This window comes from Triticum aestivum, chromosome 3A, assembly GCF_018294505.1.
Source record: "Triticum aestivum cultivar Chinese Spring chromosome 3A, IWGSC CS RefSeq v2.1, whole genome shotgun sequence".
Classification (NCBI taxonomy): Eukaryota; Viridiplantae; Streptophyta; class Magnoliopsida; order Poales; family Poaceae; genus Triticum; species Triticum aestivum.
Genome location: NC_057800.1, coordinates 83,668,619 through 83,691,095, shown reverse-complemented (window position 1 = coordinate 83,691,095; position 22,477 = coordinate 83,668,619). Strand labels below are relative to the sequence as shown.

The following is a 22,477-nucleotide window of genomic DNA, read 5'->3' as shown; positions in this document are numbered from 1 at the left end:
GAGCAATAACATCATTGACATTATTATGATTTATATTTTTTTTGCGAATGATTATGATTTATATTTACTTGTGTGCTGTAGTGCTATTTTTTTAATGAACTTCTTTAGACCAAGAAAGTTAATATTCATCATTGACATCATTGAGAGTATTTCTTGTGAATTCTTATTTGAAGTTTTGAACTATAAAATTTCTATTATTTACTGAGGTGGAGAGTTGCTAGGTTGCTGGTTCCGGTAGTACTCTGTATTAGGCAAGGCATGATCCAGTTTACTTACTGATTTGTCCCGTTAATAAAATTGGTAAAATTTCTACATTTATTGGAAAAATTTATATCTTATTTTAATGCTTTAATTTGAGGGGTTGAACAGCACTCGCTTAGCATGACCTTTAGCCGGAAGCGACGTGGATCCAAATTGCTGAGTACTCTGGTTTAACCCTGCCCTACCTTGATTTTCCCCGTCCTCCGCCACTGAGTAGACCAGGTGTAGCCACAGTAAATCCTAGCACTGTAGGAACCAGAGTTGGACGCACTAAAACACTGCATAAAATTGGATCAACACTCGAACAAGATTAGAAATAGTTAGTTAATATATTGGGCGAAAATTCGTCGCTTTATACACATTTAGCGACTAAAATATCGAGAAGCGACATTTACTCAAACCACTAGACTAGATTGATAGGCAATGTCGCTATTCGACATTGCTAATAACTGCGGCTGCCTTCCTATGCTGTCTAGTTGGAGTCGGAGGACAGCGGCTCGTCGGAGTCAGAGGACAGCGGCTCGCTGGCAGCCCAGTGGTGTTGGCGCTCGGCCTCGAAGGTGGCATCCTCACGCAACTGGTGTAACACGTAGTGGAGCTCACACTGGCGGTTGGCGCCGTGCCGGCAGATGTCCTCAACGGACCTGTGCGCGGCGAGCTCCACCTGGTGTTGCTAATCTGTCTCGTCGAGGGGGATGGTCCAGCAGCGATGGCGCTCGGCATCTTGGATGCGGCGGATGTCCTTGTCGTGGACAGAGAGCTCGAGTGCCAAGGCAACCTGGCACTGCTCGTTCGTATCGTCAAGGGGGGTGGGGACGACGCGGGTGGAGGATGCTGCCCCACTGGCAGCTGAATGTTAAAAAGCACCACAGTGGTTGGGTTTGGAGGCTGCACTCCTCGTTTTGGAGCGCCCTCTAAAAATTATATGGAGATAAAGGGAGCAATGGCGAATCTGCTAGTGTGGGGATTTTGCCCCTCTAGCCTCCATATTTGTGGTTTATGGAGGGAGTGGGGATATGCCGAATCTGCTAAAGTTGATCTAAAGGGCCTGAGAGAACTGTGAGAGCAAAAATCCCTTGCACTCTTTTGAGTTTGTGCTAAAAGGAATTTGCTGCTGGCTTTGCCAAATCTTGTATCTCTTGTTGTATCAGAGTATATCAGATGTAACCGCTGCGATTGAGTTTGGGTGTTTGTGAACAATGTGGTACTATAATTTCTACTCTACATGTTTACAAAAACATGCAATTGTACCAAATGAATGAAACTACAACATGTTTAACTACGAAAATATTGCTGTTCTTTTTAAATTCTTTGCACATAAATTTCTGCAATCTCGAGTCATTATTTACTTGAATTTTCGGGATCTCCCTTCATCTAAGATGTCAGTAGCTGAGTTGAAAGAAGAAGGAGACAAAGCTTTGCATAAAGATGATTACAATGCGGCATTAGAATTCTACAATGCGGTATGGTATTGCACTATTCAAGCTCCTGAAGTTCATTTCTCTTTCCCTACTATTGTTTCCTCATTTATATCATTAAAATGCCTTGCATCACTATCTGATGTTTTTCTGGATAAATGTGTAAACTATAGATGTGCTTTATGTTTCTTTGTTCGTATTTTCCTACAAGGAGAGGAGTGCAAGTGTGAACAGTTAATTGTATTGTGTACCACAAAGCGCATGGACACACCTAAGACCATGGCCGGAAGTGTATAGACACTTACGCCCTTTACTGTATTGTGAGTTGTGGCTTGATGAATGTCCTTATTAGTGCCAGCACAGACGAGCATGTGGGCATACACAATTGAGTTGCTTTTCAGCATGGCATCACTGATATAATTGCCTGCCTTGTAAGATTTTTGTATCAGCGTAATCGAGAGCAGCGTCACCTATCACATTGACCCTGATAGCACCACGGTGGAACTGATAGCACCACGGTGGAACCGATGAACATTCCTGTTCGTTGCACAGGTCTACCCTGGTCTCATCTCTTGGTTAATATGACGTTCACCACTACAAACCGTCTGAGACGGTCCTTCGAGACCATGGTGGATCATGATCACTATTTCATGACAGTGGTTTTAGTTTGGGTTATTAGGGGAAGTGCCACGCATTGTAACTTCTTTGTGGAATGGTGTTAATTATGGGAAAATGTGGCCGGTGCATGCCAAGCAGATGATCGAACTTAGTTGTTCCATTTGCTTCCTTATGCCCCTGTTATACAAAGTCTTAATACCTTCAGCGTGTCACATTGCCACTTATTATATTTTTGGTTGTATCTCCAAATCTTAATTAATATGTTTGAGTATGTTGTTAAAGCCTTTAGCTTTACCTTGTTGAGTGTGGATGTGTGCATAGACTCATTAGCCAAGGTTGGCCCATTAAGACATGCGATGTGTGTCCCTTGCATCGATGAAGATGAACAATTGGGAACAGAGAGATTCCTCCCACTTCTTGACATTTGCAGCACCAGCCTTACAGATAACACTTTTCTCTCTCTCTTTCAACTTGAACTAGGCTACCCACCACTTTTACCTGCTTGCGGTAGCATTTTGGCTTGAGCTGTTTCCATTGAGACAATCTCCATATGTGGTTTATCATTTATGATGCTAGAAATCTGAGGATTATATGCAGATTTGTCAAAAAATATGTAATTTTTTGTTTGATTTGTTGGTTGTAGGCCATGATGCTTGACCTTGAAAATCTTGATGCAATCCTGATTGGCAATAGGGGGTATTGCCGGCTTCTACTGGGTAGAGACGGTGCTTTAAATGATGCCCATATGTGCAGGAAAATGCGGCCTGACTGCGCAGACTCATGCTGGCTGGAAGGCTACTCATATTTGCAAGTAAAGGTGATAAAGAATCACGATTTCACACTTAGTTAAATCTTGCGGCTAAACCTTTTTGATGATCTAGTCAGCTTTGTATCTTCAGGAGTACGAAAAAGCATGTGATTCATTTCTTGATGGTCTCAAATTGAAGCCAGGATTTGTTGGAATCGAGAGGCATTAAGGTAGCCTACTTGATAATATACTTTAGCTCCAAGCTTTATTTAAAGGCATGGAAATTGTGTTCTCCATATCAATAATGTGGCTAATACTTTTTGTGATTTTTCATGCCTGTTTCTGTTTGGTCCTTTTACGCAAAACCAGCCATGCATTAGTTCTCGGAAGGCATTCATATCTGAGCTTTTATGATTCTATAATTTGAAATATGTAGGGAAGCTTTGAGATTGTTGACAGAATCTGACGCCAACAAGAAGAATGGATCTGAAGGACCTGCTGCAGTATATCGCCCCGTATATTTGTACCATTGAAGAGAGCAATTTGGCTAGTATTTGGTCGTCTTAAACTCTTTGGCAAATCGTCCGTTGCGCTCTGAAGAACGTGATGCCTGCTACTGTGTAAGTAGATGGTGCTCGAACCATGGAACACATATGATGCCCTCATTAACTGTACGTAGGTCTTTTGGCGCCGGCAGACGCAGCCCTGAATTAGGCCACGCACACTCATAGCGAATTGCTACAAATTGTTGTAGCCATGTGATTGATGGCACTCTGGCTCTGGGGTGATGATTCAGCTAGGTGAGGGTATCAGTAGCTTTGTAGGTCATCACACCATACTGGTTGGTGCATGCAGAGTTTATTTCCTATGACATTTATGTTCCTGGCCTTAGTTAGCGCCCACCCGCGGGTTTACCGAAAAAGGCTTTCGCCCGCTTTATATATAAAGAAAACCACAAGGCACAAGGTCCAACAAAAGTTCACAACACACAGACGCACGCAACACCACCGTACACAAGGTAGTACAACAAAAGGTATGAAAACGTTCTGCTGAGGGCATAGCTCAACAAGCCCAAAAAATAAAAGGGGACACATGCGGTGGGGCAGCAGACGAAGAGGCTAATCCGGCTCTGGTGGTGCCACCCGTGGGTTTTGCTCTTAGTTTTTGTAACATCCTCAATTTCCCCCCTAAAATGTTCAGTGGCCTTATGGTTTTGCTATGAATGCTCAAGGAGAAGAAGGTGAGCCTTGGGACGTCGAGAAACCTCGGTGGTCTAGCACCTTTCCAAACGGTGATTTTCTTTCCCAAGGAAGTGATTATCGGGATTCATCTTCTGTAATTGTGTGCATTTAGTTATTTCTCATCCATGCTTAATTACTTCTGTTTTACTTTGGGCCCTTGACCTTGCTAGCATCATGTATGTTGTGCACCTTGTAGTCACATTTAGGTAAACACTCTATTCCGCAAAGTCTAAACTTGTAAGAAAAACAAGTGCAATTTGTGGAGACCAGTTCACCCCCTGTAGGTCCATCTTGATCCTTTCACTCTTCATATTACACAACAATAAATACCCCTGAAACATGTGTTTTAACACATTTTCCTTTCCATTGTTCTGTTTAATCTGATAATCATATTTTCCTTTCCATTGTTTGGTTTAACCTTTCTTGTGATCTATATGATCTAAGAAGTAATATTCTCCTGCTTATGTAAACACCTCGTTGTACAATTCTGTCAGCAAGACCCTGTTACTATTGTTGATGACATTCTGGTAGCCACCGATGGACGAGAACTTTGCCTATTGGGCCGCCTCGTTCAACGAGCAGGAAAATGGTTCTCTTCGTCCCTCGCCCTTGGTACCAACGATGTTGTCAACATAAACTGACCGGTTATTCTCTGGCATGCCTTGCTTTCATCATCGTGCAAGATGTCACCCCTCTTCCTACTATTAGCCCACATGGTGGGCACATAACCCACAGTTCCACAGGATCGAAACCTGACTCTCCTGTACACCCCATGTTCGCAAGGTTGTTCCTCGTGCGTGGCCTCGTATGTAATTCACGGACCACCTTCCTAGTGATCTATTTTGGTAACACACGCAATACTTATTCCCGATTGCTTTGAGCCCCTTTCATGCCCTGTTTCAGGCATCAGACGGTTGCCTGCTCGCTCGAAACTTCCCATGAAAACTCATTACTTTGCTCTCGATATTTTCTTAAGTTTCAGTTCGAGAGTTACTTTCTGCCACCTTCCCCAATGTTATCGACCATATAGTCAACCTTGTAGAGGTTCGTCCTCCCGGAATACCCCCCCCCCCCTTATTCTTTCGTAAGTACGATGGAACCCCCGAAGAAAGCATGCCGACTTCATCTTGATGACTTGAAGCAAAAAAAATGAAGACATCAATATAGTGGGTCGACCACTTCGAGAAGAGCAATCAAGATCGAGAAGATTCGTTAGAATTTCGTAACCAGATCTTTCCCCCTTACTCCACCTCTTAAAATCTCGGGACGAGATTTCTTGTAGTGGAGGAGAATTGTGACACCCGGATAGTTACGCTACAGTAACCCTCCGCTAATGATGCCACGTCATCACGATTACTGTTGTTAATCTTGCGATGATTCAAATCCCGTTCAAATTTCAAATTTAAAATCAAGTCAAACAATTAAAGTTTTCAAAAGTCAAAACTAAGATGTTCTTAATGTGACAAATAAATCATGGATATTATTAGTGGAGAAACAACATCTTTATAAAATAATGAAATACCCTAAAGTGATTAAAACAACAACAAAACAATTAGTTATACTTCTAATATATTTTACAAAATACTAAACTATTTTAGCTAGGTGCCAAAGTTATTGTGGCAGTGGTATAATTAATGTTACAATGTTAGGTGCTAATTGAATATTTTACCAAACTAAAACAATTTGGGAAACAATTTAGGACCCCCCTCATTGGCCTTTGGCCCGGCAGGCCACCAGGCCGCCCAGCCGGCCCACCAGGCCCGGGCCACCCCCTCAGTCCCCATAACCTCCCCCACCGACGGGAAACCCTAGCCCATCGCACCCACTCCCCCCACTCGCTTCCCACGTCCCTCCTCCCCTCTCCCCCCGATCCAGATCTGGATCGGGGATGAAACCTCCCTCGACACCGTTCCCCATCGCCCCTGACACCGCCCGTTGGGGCCCCTCGCCGCTTGTCTATGCCATCGCCATCGTCCTCTCCATCGTCGATCCCTGACGCCCCGCCACATCATTGCCGGACCGCTCCCCGTCTCCGTCGCTTGTCCCCATCCTCCTCCCCAACGAGCGCCATCGACCCTCGCCACCCGATCCCCTACAACGTAGGGCGAGGAACCCCCTCTGTCTCTCCTCTGTTGCATGCCGACCACCGTGCCTTCCTGCTCCGCCGTGACCGCCCCGGGGCTCCGCCCCTCGCATTCGACGTGCGCTCCCCCTGGGCCCCCTGTTCGCCCCGCTCGCCGCAGCCCGCAACCGTCGTGCCCAGCGCCCGTCCGCACCCGCCCGCGACGACCCTGCACACTACCGCCCGTGCGTGACTGCGCCTGCGCCGCGCCTGTCGTCGTCCGCATCCGCTTCGGCTGCTCTCCTGCTGCATTACTGCCGCTGCCTCTTGCCACCGGTGCCATTGCCACCGGCTGCTGCTGCTTGTGGTCGTGCCCGACTCCTCACTGCGCTCCCGGATGCACTTGTCCATGCGTGCCCCGTGTCACTGGACCCTCAGCCCGCTCGCGCACCCTCGCGCTCGCTGCTGGCTCTGTCCATCACGATGGTCATGGCCCTTGTTTAATTAGGGCTAATTAGCTTAGGTTAAATTGATGGTTTAATTAGTTTGATTGGGCAACTGACATGGACCCCCACAGTTAAGTTAGCAGAATAAAACAACTTAGAGTTTTCTGGCCCTATGACAAGGGGGCCCCCACCCCCAGAACGATTTTAAAGAAAAAGTTAAAATAAATAAATTAGTAATTAATTAATTAATGAGTTAATTAAGTTAATTAATCATGTTTAACTAATCTAATTAAAATGAATTAACCTAATCACTTAGTTAGCCTAATTAACATGTTTAGTTAGTCTGAGACAATGACGAATGGGACCCACACGTCAGTTTGACTAGGTCAACTGACTAGTTGACTGCTGACATCACCCTGACATCATGCTGCGTCATAATTACATTTTCTAATTAAATTAATTCTGTTAATTCTAAAAATAAATTAAATCTTTAAAATTTAATATAAAATAATCCGCAACTCAGATGAAAATACTTTGTACATGAAAGTTGCTCAGAACGATGAGACGAATCCGGATACGCAGCCCGTTCGTCCACCACACATCCCTAACATATCGAACTCGCAACTTACCCCCTCCGGTTCATCTGTCCGAAAACGCGAAACACCGGGAATACTTTCCCGGACATTTCCCCCCTTCGCGGGTATCACCTACTACCGCGATTGGGCACACCTAGCATCACACTTTGTCATGTCATGCATCGTCATGCATTTGTTTGCATTGTATTTATTGTTTCTTCCCCCTCTTCTCTCGCTAGACACCAAGACCGACGCTGCTGCTACCCAGTACGACTACAGTGTTGACGACGCCTCCTTCTTGCTAGAGCAATCAGGCAAGCCCCCCCCCCCTTGATCACCAGATATTGTCTATTCCTTCTCTCTACTGCTTGCATTAGAGTAGTGTAGCATGTTACTGCTTTCGGTTTATCCTATTCTGCTGCATACCCTGTCATTGTTGCTACAATTGTTGATACATTTACCTGCTATCCTAATGCTTAGTATAGGATGCTAGTGTTCCATCAGTGGCCCTACACTCTTGTCCGTCTGCCATACTATACTACTGGGTCGTGATCACGGGCATATGCTATATACTTTATACTGTTACATTACTTATGATACTGCTCGGAGATGGGGGCTGAAGGGGCAGGTGGCTCCATCCAGGTAAAGGTGGGCCTGGGTTCTCGATGGCCCCCGACTGTTACCTTATGGCGGAGCGACAGGGCAGGTTGAGACAAACTAGGAGAGAGGTGGGCCTGGCCCTGGTCGGCGTTCGCGGTTACTTCAAAATAACACGCTTAATGAGATCTTGGTATTTGATCTGAGTCTGGCCACTAGCCTATCCGCACTAACCAACTACGCTGGAACAGTTATGGGCACTCGACGTCGGGGTATCAGCCGAAGCCTTCTTGATGTCAGCTACTGAGCGGCGCGCGCCGGATTGGACTGGAACGCCTGCTAGGCTAGGTCTGCTTCCGGCCGCGTACGCAACTTGCAGGTGTGCAATGGGCGATGAGCCCAGACCCATGCGCCATAGGATTTAGACCGGCGTGCTGACCTCTCTGATGTGCCTAGGTGGGGCTGCGGCGTGTTGATCTTCCGAGGCCGGGCATGACCCAGGAAAGTGTGTCTGGCCAAATGGGATCGAGCGTGTTGGGTTATGTGGTACACCCCTGCAGGGAAGTTTATCTATTCGAATAGCCGTGATCCTCGGTAACAGGACGACCCGGAGTTGTACCTTGACCTTATGACAACTAGAACCGGATAATTAATAAAACACACCCTTCCAAGTGCCAGATATAATCCGGTGATCGCTCTCACACAGGGCGACGAGGGAAGGATCACCGGGTAGGTTTATGATATGCGATGCTACTTGGTGAACTTACCATCTACTCTCTTCTACATGCTGCAAGATGGAGGCTTTCAGAAGCGTAGTCTTCGACAAGACTAGCTATCCCCCTCTTATTCTGGCATTCTGCAGTTCAGTCCATCGATATGGCCCCTTTACACATATACCCATGCATATGTAGTGTAGATCCTTGCTTGCGAGTACTTTGGATCAGTACTCATGGTTGATTTTCTCCCTCTTTTCCCCTTTCCCTTCTACCTGGTTGTCGCAACCAGATGCTGGAGCCCAGGAGCCAGACGCCACCGTCGACGACGACTCCTACTACACCGGAGGTGCCTACTACTACGTTCAGGTCGCTGACGACAACCAGGAGTAGTTTAGGAGGATCCCAGGCAGGAGGCCTACGCCTCTTTCGATCTGTATCACAGTTTGTGCTAGCCTTCTTAAGGCAAACTTGTTTACTTATGTCTGTACTCAGATATTGTTGCTTCCGCTGACTCGTCTATGATCGAGCACTTGTATTCGAGCCCTCGAGGCCCCTGGCTTGTATTATGATGCTTGTATGACTTATTTATGGTTTAGAGTTGTGTTGTGACATCTTCCCGTGAGCCCCTGATCTTGATTGTACACGTTTGCGTGCATGATTAGTGTACGATTGAATCGGGGGCGTCACAACTACCATCATTGACAAAAAAGAATAAGAATGGACTGGTTCGAGTTCAAAATAAAAAAGTCCATGGCCCAATGGCTCCCCTCTGTCTTACGTTCGTGGGCTTTGGCCTGCTATCTAATAATCTAGGTTCTGAGCCCCGGAGGGGGCAAGTCGCGGAACGCACGGGAAAACCACGAGAGACGAGGTTGCCCACCGCTGGCGTGGCCTCTTCCGGCAAGGTCATTCCTCGCCGCCCTTCCCCTCTGTTAGAAGGGAGAGAGAGATTGGTGGAATAGTTGATGTATTGCTTGAGCCTCGTGGGCATATATATAGGAGTACAATGACCAACTTGGAGTACAAGACAAGGCAGGAACAAATCCTAGTCTATCCTATACTTCCTAATAAACATTATAATCAACACCCTCCACTCCCCTCCTCCTCTCTCTCTAGTGCATGGCTCACTCCCCTCCCTTTATCTCGAGCGTCAGTGACACCGAGGCAGCGACGACAGCATGAGCTCGATGGCGATAGTAGCGCTGTCCATCCCCTCTTCCTCCCGCCCGCTCGTTAGATTCTCCTCTTCCTACTTCTTCTCCTCCCCTTCTCGCCCGCTAGTTAGCTTCTCCTCTTCCTCCTTTTCCCCTCCCCCTCTCGTCCGCTAGTTAGGTTCTCGTCCTGCTCAATGCGCCTAGTAATTTCTGCTGCTGCTGCTCATGTTTGTTAATTTTTTTTGCGATTTACTAAGTATGTACGGAGGTTTATGTAATGTGACACAAAATTAGTGAAGCATTGTCCTTGCTTATGAAGCATTTCTTCCCTTTTCTTCTTGAGAAATGTGAAGCGTTTCTTCCTTGTCATGCCTTATTCATTATTTCTCAAGAAATGTGACTGGAAATCAGCTTTCATTTTGCATTTCAGCCATGTATGATGTATGCTATACAACTATACACTGAATTAGCTGTGTGCCAATGCCTGCCGCCCTAGAAGAATACTTTTGCGTGTTGCTACACCATTAGAGAAGAAAAGTCCACCGGTCTTTTGGTAGCGGGCCCACCACCGTCTCAATATCTAGAAGAAGATTGAAAGCACAAGTGCTCCCTGGGTTATTTTGGTAATTAATGTCAACATATATTTTGTTGGACTAATGCTTCTACCTAGTATGTTTCAGATAAGTTCAACAATGGAGTGGCATGGACTAGAGGATGTGGAACCCCTTCAAGATGCTGAGGACAAAGGATTGGCTCAAACTCAAAGCTGAGGACTCTACATTTTCTATTTTAGTGATCCAAGATCACATGGAGTCCATAGGTATAACACCCTCAATGCGACTATATCTCCCACGTGTCGAGGCACGACTTAGAGGCATAATCGCATTGAAGGCATATGTCGCAAGTCGGGTAATCATCACAAACATCCCATGTAATATAAATAATGAAAAGGGATAACGTAGTTGGCTTACACTCGCCACGTCAATCAAGTACATAAATAACATACATCATCCAAACACTCATGGCCCGACTACGGCGCCAAAATAGAAGAAAACCCAACATGCGACACGGTCCCAATCACCCCCAACTGGGCACCACTACTGATCATCAGGAAAAGACACATAGTATCGCTGAGAGTCCTCGTCGAACTCCCACTTGAGCTCGTAATCGTCACCTGGAGCGGAATCACCTGGACCTGCATCTGGTATAATAGTAATCTGTGAGCCACAGGGACTCAGTAATCTCGCACCCTCGCGATCAAGACTATTTAAGCTTATAGGAAGGGGTAAGGCAAAAATATGTGGAGCTGCAGCAAGCGACTAGCATATATGGTGGCTAACTTATGCGCAAATGAGAGCGAGAAGAGAAGGCAAAGCGCGAGCGAGAATCTAGAGAGAGCAACCTGCGCAAACATAACTCCAACACCGTGTCCACTTCCCAGACTCCGCCGAGAAGGGGCCATCACGGTAACATACACGGTTGATTCATTTATAATTAAATTAAGGTTTAAGTTATCTACAACCGGACATTAACAAATTCCCATCTGCCCATAACCGCGGGCACGGCTTTCGAAAGTTCAATCCCTGCAGGGGAGTCCCAACTTAGCCCATGACAAGCTCTCACGGTCAACGAAGGAATAGACCTCCACCCGAGACATTCCGATCAGACTCGGTATCCCGGTACAACAAGACATTTCGACCAGGTTAAAACAAGACCAGCAACACCGCCCGAATGTGCCGACAAATCCCGATAGGAGCTGCACATATCTCTTTCTCAGGGCACACTCAGATAAGCAAGACGTCGGGTAAGCTAGCCTAGAGTTGCCCCTGGTAGCCTCGGACATCGCTCACTTGGACCAACACTCAGAGGAGCACTGGCCCGGGGGGTTAAAATAAGGATGACCCTTGAGTCTGCAGAACCCAAGGGAAAGAAAAGGCTAGGTGGCAAATGGTAAAACCAAGGTTGGGCATTGCTGGAAAAGCTTTATTCAAGGTGAACTATCAAGGGGTTCCCATTATAACCCAACCGCGTAAGGAACGCAAAATCCGGGAACATAACACCGATATGACGGAAACTAGGGCGGCAAGAGTGGAACAAAACACTAGGCGAGAGGCCGAGCCTTCCACCCTTTACCAAGTATATAGATGCATTAAGATAACATAGCAATATAATGATATCCCAACAGGAAAATAAATGTTCCAACAAGAAACGGTCTCCAATCTTCACCTGCAACTAGCAACCCTATAAGAGGGGCTGAGCAAAGTGGTAACATAGCCAATCAACGGTTTGCTAGGACATGGTGGGTTAGAGGTTCAACATGGCAATTGGGAGGCTGACAAGCAAGTGGTAGGCATCGTAGCATTGGCATAGCAAAAGAGCGGGCAAACTAGCATATCAAAGATAGTAGTGATTTCGAGGGTATGATCATCTTGCCTGCAAAGCTGTCAGAGTTGACTGGATCCTCAAAAGCAAACTCAACGGGCTCCTCGTTAGCGAACTCGTCTCCCGTCTCTACCCAAACAAGACCAACAAGCAACAAGGATACAATCAACCACGTGCAAGCTCAAACAATAAGATGCAATGATGGTATGCTATGCGGGATGCGATGCGGGATGCAAAATGCAAGATATGACAGGACATGCATGAACCTGGCCTCAACTTGGAAATCCAAGTGTGCCACTTGAAAGATTAGATGAAATCGCTTGAAAACGATATAAAGAACGCCGGAATCGGAGTTACGGTTTGGAAATGGCAAGCGATTCAAAATTGGCACCGGTGTGCGATTTACAGCAAGTAGGCATCTAAATACAATGAGATGAACATGCTACAACACTCAAACAAGACAACAAAATACATGGCAGGGAAGAATTCAAGATGCTTAACAAAATTCTAGCACTGAGCTACGGCCAATTCATCCATTAAGAGGTTCAAACAAGCATGTCAAAAATGCAAATGGTAAACATATCTCACACTTAGTGAAATTAACACTTATCTGAAATTTCAGATCATATAGCCCTCTTCGGAGCAACGAAACAACATGCTACAGGACCTGATCATGACAAAGAAGAACATGGCATGGAGCTACTCAACAAGCTTAACAAAAGTCCCTTAGTGACCTTGAGACAAAAGGGAACACAAAATATACTAACAAGCACACGAACATAGCTAAAACATAATCAGTTTTCAGACTTGGTGAAAACTGGGACATGCTGAAACATAACTCACGAAGGCATGTTTACGAGCTCGGTGCACTCACTACGGTGCAAGTCATGGCAAGACAAGCATATACCCATTAAGAAGGCACAAAATGCAAGCTAGACATGGCAAGACCAATGGCATAGCATGCACGGATCAACTACAATAACATCGGCAAAATCGCAAACAAGTTGACGATCTGCCCAGATTCACAACGAAGCAAAAGTAGAGCTCGATTGACTCAAGCTAGGGTGCTCCATAGTTGCAAGTAAAGACATGTATGGATAGAGCACTACAATATTAACAAAACTCCTTTACTGATCATACTCAAAAGAGGCACGGATCACTAGGAAACAGCATGAACATATGGCATCATGAACTAAACAATCCCAGGACTTAGTGAAAATACTAAGTCCCTGAAAACAGATTTACCGGGTGCCTCACTTTGCAAGTTTGCACAAGACACCACACACATCCTAAAAATGCATGGGTTGCACCTCTAGAAAGATGACAAAACCCTTAACAAAACATATGTAGGACTCACGGGCATAGCATGCACACAATAATCATGGCAAAAATGAGAAAAGTCTAAGATGAACTAGCAGATCTGACAATTAACTCACGAAGCCCTCTTCTAACAGCATTTCGGGCATCAAGATGAGCTCAAATGAAAATGATGCAATGGAATGAAATGATGTACTCATCGAGGCGAACATTTTGATATACTATATGTCCAAATCGGAGCTACAGATGCGGAGATATCACAGGTCGAAGTTTGCACAAAAATTAGGATTCGGAGGAGAAAGTCAACCGAGATATTTTTCCAGATCCAGATCTGCACGGTTCCCGAGGCTCGCCGGCGCACACTGTAGCAGCTCGAGGCGCCCGAGGTCTCCGGCGAGGTGGTTCGTCGGCGAGGAGAAGAGGGGAGGGGAGGCGAGGCCGGTCGGGGAGGTGGCGTCGGCGGGGCGGCGAGGGCGCCGCGGTGGCCGGCAAGGGCGGCGGCGTCGCCGGGCGGCGAGAGGAGGCGCGGGAGGCGGAGCGGCGGGCTCCGGCGCCGGCGTCGTGGGGCTCGGCCACCGACCACCGGGAGGATGACGCGGGCGCGGGCGGCGCTCTCTGGCCCGCGGGAGGCGGCGGAGGGCCAGCTTCGGACCGGGACGGGCCGACGGCGGGACGAGGTGGCACTGCCACGTGGCGGCTCGGGAGAGGGTAAAGGGGGCGGCGGCGGACGTGTCCGGCGCCGGGCGGACGTGTCCGGCGCGCGGAGGAAGGGGAGACTAGGGTTAGGGGTGGATTGCACCGCGAATTTTTGGAGGGGGGTGTATATATAGGCATAGGGGGAGCTAGGAGAGTCCAAATGAGGTGCGGTTTTCGGCCACGTGATCGTGATCGAACGCTCTAGGTGATGGAGCAGAGTTTGGTGGGTTTTGGGCCAAATTGGAGGAGTGTTGGGCTGCAACACACACGAGGCCTTTTCGGTCCCTCGGTTAACCGTTGGAGTATCAAACGAAGTCCAAATGATACGAAACTTGACAGGCGGTCTACCGGTAGTAAACCAAGTCCGCTTGGCAAGTCTCGGTCCAATCCGGAAATGTTTAATCCCCACACACAAAATAAAGGTAGAAATGACCACCGGAGGAGAACGAAGCGCCGGAATGCAAAACGGACAACGGGGAAAATGCTCGAATGTATGAGATGAACATGTATGCAAATGCAATGCACATGATGACATGATATGAGATGCATGACAACGATAACAACACACGGAGACAAAGACCCAAACCCGAGAAAATAAAATAACTTAACGCCGGAAACGGCAAGAGTTGGAGTACAAATTGGGAAAGTTATATCCGGGGTGTTACAACACTCCACCACTACGAAAGGATCTCGTCCCGAGATCTAGGACTGAAAGAACGCCGGGTACTCAGAATGGAGGTGATCCTCGCGTTCCCAGGTAGCTTCACGGTCGGAATGGTGTGACCACTTGACTTTGAGAAATTTGATCGACTTGTTGCGAGTCTTGCGTTCAGTCTCTTCAAGAATAGCAACTGGGTGCTCACGATAAGAGAGATCTTCTTGGAGCTCAATGTCCTCGAAGTTGACTGTGCGGTCAGGAGTCTTGAAGCACTTTCGAAGCTGAGAGACATGGAACACATCATGAACATTTGCAAAGTTTGAAGGGAGCTCGAGTTGATAGGCGAGGTCGCCTCTCTTGCTGACAATCTTGAAAGGTCCCACGTATCTGGGGGCAAGCTTCCCTTTGATACCGAAGCAACGAGTACCTTTCATAGGAGAGACACGGAGGTAAACATGATCTCCGATCTCGAAAGCCAAATCACGGTGCTTACTATCATAGTAGCTCTTCTGACAGGATTGGGCTGCTTTGAGGTTATCACAAATGACTTTGCACATTTCTTCTGCTTCTGTGATTAAGTCATTACCCAGCAGCTGGCGTTCACCGGTTTCAGACCAGTTGAGAGGGGTACGACACTTCCTACCATACAAAATTTCAAATGGGGCCTTGCCCGAACTTGCTTGAAAACTGTTGTTGTAGGAGAATTCAGCATAAGGAAGACAATCCTCCCACTTCATGCCAAAGAAGATCACACAAGCCCTGAGCATATCTTGAAGAATCTGGTTGACACGCTCGACTTGACCGCTTGTTTGAGGATGGAAAGCAGTGCTGAAATGGATGTTGGTGCCCATGTCCTTCTGAAAAGAATCCCAAAACTTCGAGGTAAAGATGCTGCCACGGTCTGAAGATATCACTTGAGATATACCGTGCAGAGAGACAATTCGAGAGGTATAGAGTTCCGCCAATTGAGCTGCAGTGATCGACTCTTTGATAGGCAGAAAGTGAGCCACTTTGGTGAGTTTGTCGATGACAACGAATATAGCATCATTGCCACGCTTGGACTTTGGAAACCCAGTCACGAAGTCCATTTCAATGTGGTCAAACTTCCATTCTGGAATGGCAAGAGGTTGGAGGAGACCAGCTGGCCTTTGGTGTTCTGCCTTCACTCTTCTGCAGACATCACATTCATTCACGAATTGAGCGATCTCGCGCTTCATTCGAGTCCACCAATAAGCTTGCTTGAGGTCCTGATACATCTTCGTGCTCCCAGGGTGGATGGAGAGGAGAGAATTGTGAGCCTCGTTCATGATCACTTTACGAAGTTCACCTTTGGGCACAACAATTTGATCCTCGAAGAAGAGAGTATCCTTGTCATCAAGGCGGTAGCACTTGTACTTGGACTGACTCTTGGCAATCCCAATCTTCACCTTTTTCACCATAGCATCAAGAAGCTGAGCTTGGAGAATCTGGTCTTCCAAGGTAGGAGAGACTTGAAGGTTGGCGAGCAAACCTTGAGGAACAACTTGCAGATTAAGTTTGCGGAAAGCTTCACAAAGCTCGGGTTGATAAGGCTTAAGAATCAGACTGTTGCAGTAAGCCTTCCTGCTCAATGCGTCAGCAATCACATTGGCCTTGCCTGGAGTATACTCAATACTCGAATTATACTCTTGAATCATTTCGACCCATCGAGTTTGCCTGAGGTTGAGATTAGGCTGAGTGAAGATGTACTTGAGACTCTTGTGATCAGTGAAAATGTCTACTTTTCTTCCCAATAGAAGATGTCTCCAAGTCAAAAGAGCATGCACAACTGCCGCCAACTCGAGATCATGAATGGGGTAGTTCTTCTCATTAGGCTTCAACTGGTGAGAGGTATAAGCAACAACTTTCTTCTCTTGCATTAGCACTGCGCCAAGAGCTTGGAGAGAGGCATCATAAAAGACCTCGTACAGCTTGGATTCATCAGGCGGAGTCAAAACTGGAGCAGTGATCAACTTCTCTTTCAAAGTGTTGAAAGCAATATCACACTCCGGAGACCAAACGTACTTGACGTGCTTCTGAAGAAGATTTGAGAGAGGCTTCACGAACTTAGAAAAGTTTTCAACGAATCTTCGGCAATAGCTTGCGAGACCGAGGAAACTGCGAAGTTGCTTCACGTTCTGAGGAGGTTCCCAATTCACAATTGCAGACACCTTCTCAGGATTCACGGCAATACCCTTGGCAGAGATGATATGACCAAGATAAAGAACCTCATCGAGCCAAAATTCACACTTGGAGAACTTGGCGTAGAACTGATGTTCTCTGATCTTATCAAGAACCAAACGCAAGTGCTTGGCATGATCTTCCTTGTTCTTGGAGAAAACCAGAATGTCGTCGAGATAGACCAAAACGAAGTCATTGGTGTAGGCGTTGAAGATGAAGTTCATCTTGCGAGAGAACGTCGGAGGAGCGTTGACGAGGCCAAAAGACATGACAGTGTATTCATATGAACCAAAGCTTGTCCTGAAAGCCGTCTTGGGAATATCTTGCTCACGAATACGAATCTGATGATAACCCATACGGAGATCAAGCTTGGAGAATACTTGAGCACCTTTGAGTTGTTCGAACAGCTCATTGATGTTGGGAAGTGGGTATTTGTTCTTGATGGTCTTCTTGTTCAATGGGCGGTAGTCAACACAAAGTCGGTCCGATCCATCCTTCTTCTTCACAAAAAGAACACCACAACCCCATGGAGAAGAACTAGACCGGATGAGACCCATTCTTTCTTGCTCATCGAGTTGCTTCTTCAGCTCCTTCAACTCTTCAGGTCCAAGCTTGTAAGGACGCTTGCACACAGGTTCCGTGCCAGGCTCAAGATCAATAACGAATTCAACTGGCCGGTGCGGAGGCATTCCTGGAAGCTCTTCTGGAAAGACGTCTTGATATTCGCAAACGACTGGAATTTGCGAGATAGCATCCAGTTCACCCTTCTCATTGAGAGAAAATAGACGGATGGTATTATCCCGAGCGGCAAAGACAATTACATCCTCAGACAAATGAGTCAATTGAATCTGCCTGGCTGCACAATCAAGCTGAGCCTTGTGCTTAGAAAGCCAATCCATCCCGAGAATAAGATCAATATCCGAGTTACCAAGAACCATAGGAGAAGAAAGAAACTTGTAGTCACCCAACGTGATGGTAACATCCGGAGCCAACATTTTGGTGTTCATGAACAAACCCGGAGAAGAAACCGCTATCGGCTTAGGCAAATCAATAGTATGCACATCATGCATGGATGCAAAAGGCTTCGATAAAAACGATAAAGATGCACCAGTGTCAAAAAGAACTCTTGCGGGAATGTCATTAACAGGAAGGTTACCCATGATCACATCTGGTGAGTCCTCTGCCTGAGTTGCATTCAGCAAGTTGACCTTGGCAGACTTGGGGTTATGCTTGACCACAGTTGTACTTGCTGCTCTCACAGGAGGAGGAGGAAGACGCCTCTGGTTGAAACACTTGTTGTCATAGTGACCCTTCTGTTGGCACTTGTTGCACGTGACCTCTGAAAGCGGACGGTGGTACGGAGCACTCGATCTTGGAGGTTGAGACGAAGACTTGTTCTGAAAGCCAGGGTTGGGTGGGTGGGAAGAACCACTGCCATTTTTGCTCTTCTGCTGATACGGCTGACGGAACGGAGGAGGAGGAAGCCAATACTTCTGCTGCTTGGCCACTTGAGTAGAGGAAGAAGGAGTAACATCTCTGACTCGCTTCTTGGAAGCATCACACCTTAACTGGGCAGCCTCTTGCTTCAGTGCCATGTTGTAGAACTCATCGTACCTCAAGGGCTCAAAGAGGACAAGAGCAAGCTGAATTTCTTCTCTGAGACCACCCCTGAACTGGTATATCATGCTCTTCTCATCAGGGACTTCCTGCTTGGAAAAGCGGGCGAGTTTCTGAAACAACTTGTTGTAGTCATAGACAGACAAAGAGCCTTGCTTCAAGTTGCGGAATTCCTCACGCTTACTTTCAACCACACTCTGAGGGATGTGATGAGCTCGGAAATCTCGACGGAAATCATCCCAAGTGATCACACGTCCACCTCTGGAATCCTTGTACTGCTGGAACCATTCTGCCGCTTGATCTTTGAGTTGGAAGGAAGCGAACTTGACGAAATCTTCAGGCATGACGTTGCTGCACTCAAAATGCTTACACAGATCCACAAGCCAATCGTCAGCATCGGTTGCCTCAACACAATTGCTGAACGTCTTTGGCCCATTAGCAAGGAACTGGTTGAGTGTAGCAAAGTGATTCTAATTGCTGCCTTGATTCCCTTGACTGCCTTGATTGCGCTCTTGGAGAATTTGCATGATCAACTGTGTGTTTGCATTGGTTGCGGCCATCACAGCTTGCCATGCCTCTGGTGGAGGTGGAGGTGGTGGCGGATCAGGATTCGGAGTCATGCGCGTTGGAGGGGCTATCCTGAAGAGGTTGACCATCCATTAGCACATAGATAGACAAATATTGAAGCTGAAACCAACGGAATGAAATTTGCAACATAAAGTCTTCACATCCGAACAAAATGAATGAATGCATTCCTCTTGAAGTGGTCACATATCCATAAATTGAGAAGCCACGTAGAATGAAGGTAGATAATTAAATCAACAAGGTACGGATCAAGAACGAATAATTGGTAAGAAACCCCAATCTTAAACCAATATCCGTGGAAGAAGAACTAGAGCTACAAGAATTCCCACCTATGGAACTCCCGAACCTTTCCGGTTATGCAATCAGGTGTTGGGGATACAGGGGAAGCATAATATCTCACCCAAACTAGCAATTCCTACATCCAGCTGTATCCATCCTTCAACACATAACCAAGAAACCTTCGGAAACCATCTACCTCAACCTTCGAAAAGCATCCGTTATACAAGTTATGGCGATACTCCCGAACTCCCGCCCCAGTACTGGGTGTTGTCGAGGTTATCTCACCAACGAACTGCATAAAAGAGATTTTCGATGCCAGCGTACTAAACTCAAGTATTCCAGAATTGCAACGATAAAATTATGATGACAACACCTCAGAGCTCAACTCCCCGGGACACTTCCACTAAACCCCTGACAGGAGGCACCAAGACAATATTCTCATCATAAAACCATCGGAATGATTCCAAGATACCCGCGTGATCCTAAAATTTTTTTTAGTGAAATTTGACAAGAGAAGAGTCAAAACTCTACGTCAGGATGCCTTACCAGAGCGATGAGGAGACTGGGAAGTAAAAGAATTCCTAAACTCTCCGATATATAATTCCTAAATGACTCAAAACATTTTTCTAGACACAACTCGGCCGCTAATAACGATCAAGCAATGGGGATCCTAAGGTCGGGGAAGGCTCTGATTACCAACTTATAACACCCTCGATGCGACTATATCTCCCACGTGTCGAGGCACGACTTAGAGGCATAATCGCATTGAAGGCATATGTCGCAAGTCAGGTAATCATCACAAACATCCCATGTAATATAAATAATGAAAAGGGATAACGTAGTTGGCTTACACTCGCCATGTCAATCAAGTACATAAATAACATACATCATCCAAACACTCATGGCCCGACTACGGCGCCAAAATAGAAGAAAACCCAACATGCGACATGGTCCCAATCACCCCCAACTGGGCACCACTACTGATCATCAGGAAAAGACACATAGTATCGCTGAGAGTCCTCGTCGAACTCCCACTTGAGCTTGTAATCATCACCTGGAGTGGAATCACTTGGACCTGCATCTGGTATAATAGTAATCTGTGAGCCACAGGGACTCAGCAATCTCGCACCCTCGCGATCAAGACTATTTAAGCTTATAGGAAGGGGTAAGGCAAAAATATGTGGAGCTGCAGCAAGCGACTAGCATATATGGTGGCTAACTTATGCGCAAATGAGAGCGAGAAGAGAAGGCAAAGCGCGAGCGAGAATCTAGAGAGAGCAACCTACGCAAACATAACTCCAACACCGTGTCCACTTCCCGGACTCCGCCGAGAAGGGGCCATCACAGTAACACACACGGTTGATTCATTTATAATTAAATTAAGGTTTAAGTTATCTACAACCGGACATTAACAAATTCCCATCTGCCCATAACCGCGGGCACGGCTTGCGAAAGTTCAATCCCTGCAGGGGAGTCCCAACTTAGCCCATGACAAGCTCTCACGGTCAACGAAGGAATAGACCTCCACCCGAGACATTCCGATCAGACTCGGTATCCCGGTACAACAAGACATTTCGACCAGGTTAAAACAAGACCAGCAACACCGCCCGAATGTGCCGACAAATCCCGATAGGAGCTGCACATATCTCTTTCTCAGGTCACTCAGATAAGCAAGACGTCGGGTAAGCCAGCCTAGAGTTGCCCCTGGTAGCCTCGGACATCGCTCAGTTGGACCAACACTCAGAGGAGCACTGGCCCGGGGGGGTTAAAATAAGGATGACCCTTGAGTCTGCAGAACCCAAGGGAAAGAAAAGGCTAGGTGGCAAATGGTAAAACCAAGGTTGGGCATTGCTGGAAAAGCTTTATTCAAGGCGAACTATCAAGGGGTTCCCATTATAACCCAACCGCGTAAGGAACGCAAAATCCGGGAACATAACACCGATATGACGGAAACTAGGGCGGCAAGAGTGGAACAAAACACTAGGCGAGAGGCCGAGCCTTCCACCCTTTACCAAGTATATAGATGCATTAAGATAACATAGCAATATAATGATATCCCAACAGGCAAATAAATGTTCCAACAAGAAACGGTCGGGCTGAGCAAAGTGGTAACATAGCCAATCAACGGTTTGCTAGGACATGGTGGGTTAGAGGTTCAACATGGCAATTGGGAGGCTGACAAGCAAGTGGTAGGCATCGTAGCATTGGCATAGCAAAAGAGCGGGCAAACTAGCATAGCAAAGATAGTAGTGATTTCGAGGGTATGATCATCTTGCCTGCAAAGCTGTCAGAGTTGACTGGATCCTCGAAAGCAAACTCAACGGGCTCCTCGTTAGCGAACTCGTCTCCCGGCTCTACCCAAACAAGACAAATAAGCAACAAGGATACAATCAACCACGTGCAAGCTCAAACAATAAGATGCAATGATGGTATGCTATGCGGGATGCGATGCGGGATGCAAAATGCAAGATATGACAGGAAATGCATGAACCTAGCCTCAACTTGGAAATCCAAGTGTGCCACTGGAAAGATTAGATGAAATCGCTTGAAAACGATATAAAGAATGCCGGAATCGGAGTTACGGTTTAGAAATGGCAAGCGATTCAAAATTGGCACCGGTCTGCGATTTACAGCAAGTAGGCATCTAAATGCAATGAGATGAACATGCTACAACACTCAAACAAGACAACAAAATACATGGCAGGGAAGAATTCAAGATGCTTAACAAAATTCTAGCACTGAGCTACGGCCAATTCATCCATTAAGAGGTTCAAACAAGCATGTCAAAAATACAAATGGTAAACATATCTCACACTTAGTGAAATTAACACTTGTCTGAAATTTCAGATCATATAGCCCTCTTCGGAGCAACGAAACAACATGCTACAGGACCTGATCATGACAAAGA

General features: G+C 46.5%; 1 long non-coding RNA gene across 1 annotated transcript; it reads left to right on the top strand.

Annotated features, from left to right (window-relative positions):
* The first annotated feature begins 1,649 nt into the window (after positions 1-1,649).
* LOC123057998 (uncharacterized) lies at positions 1,650-3,262 on the top strand. Its single transcript, XR_006427027.1, has 3 exons — positions 1,650-1,724; positions 2,941-3,114; positions 3,197-3,262. It is a non-coding gene; the product is annotated as an uncharacterized lncRNA (long non-coding RNA).
* Positions 3,263-22,477: the final 19,215 nt, after the last annotated feature.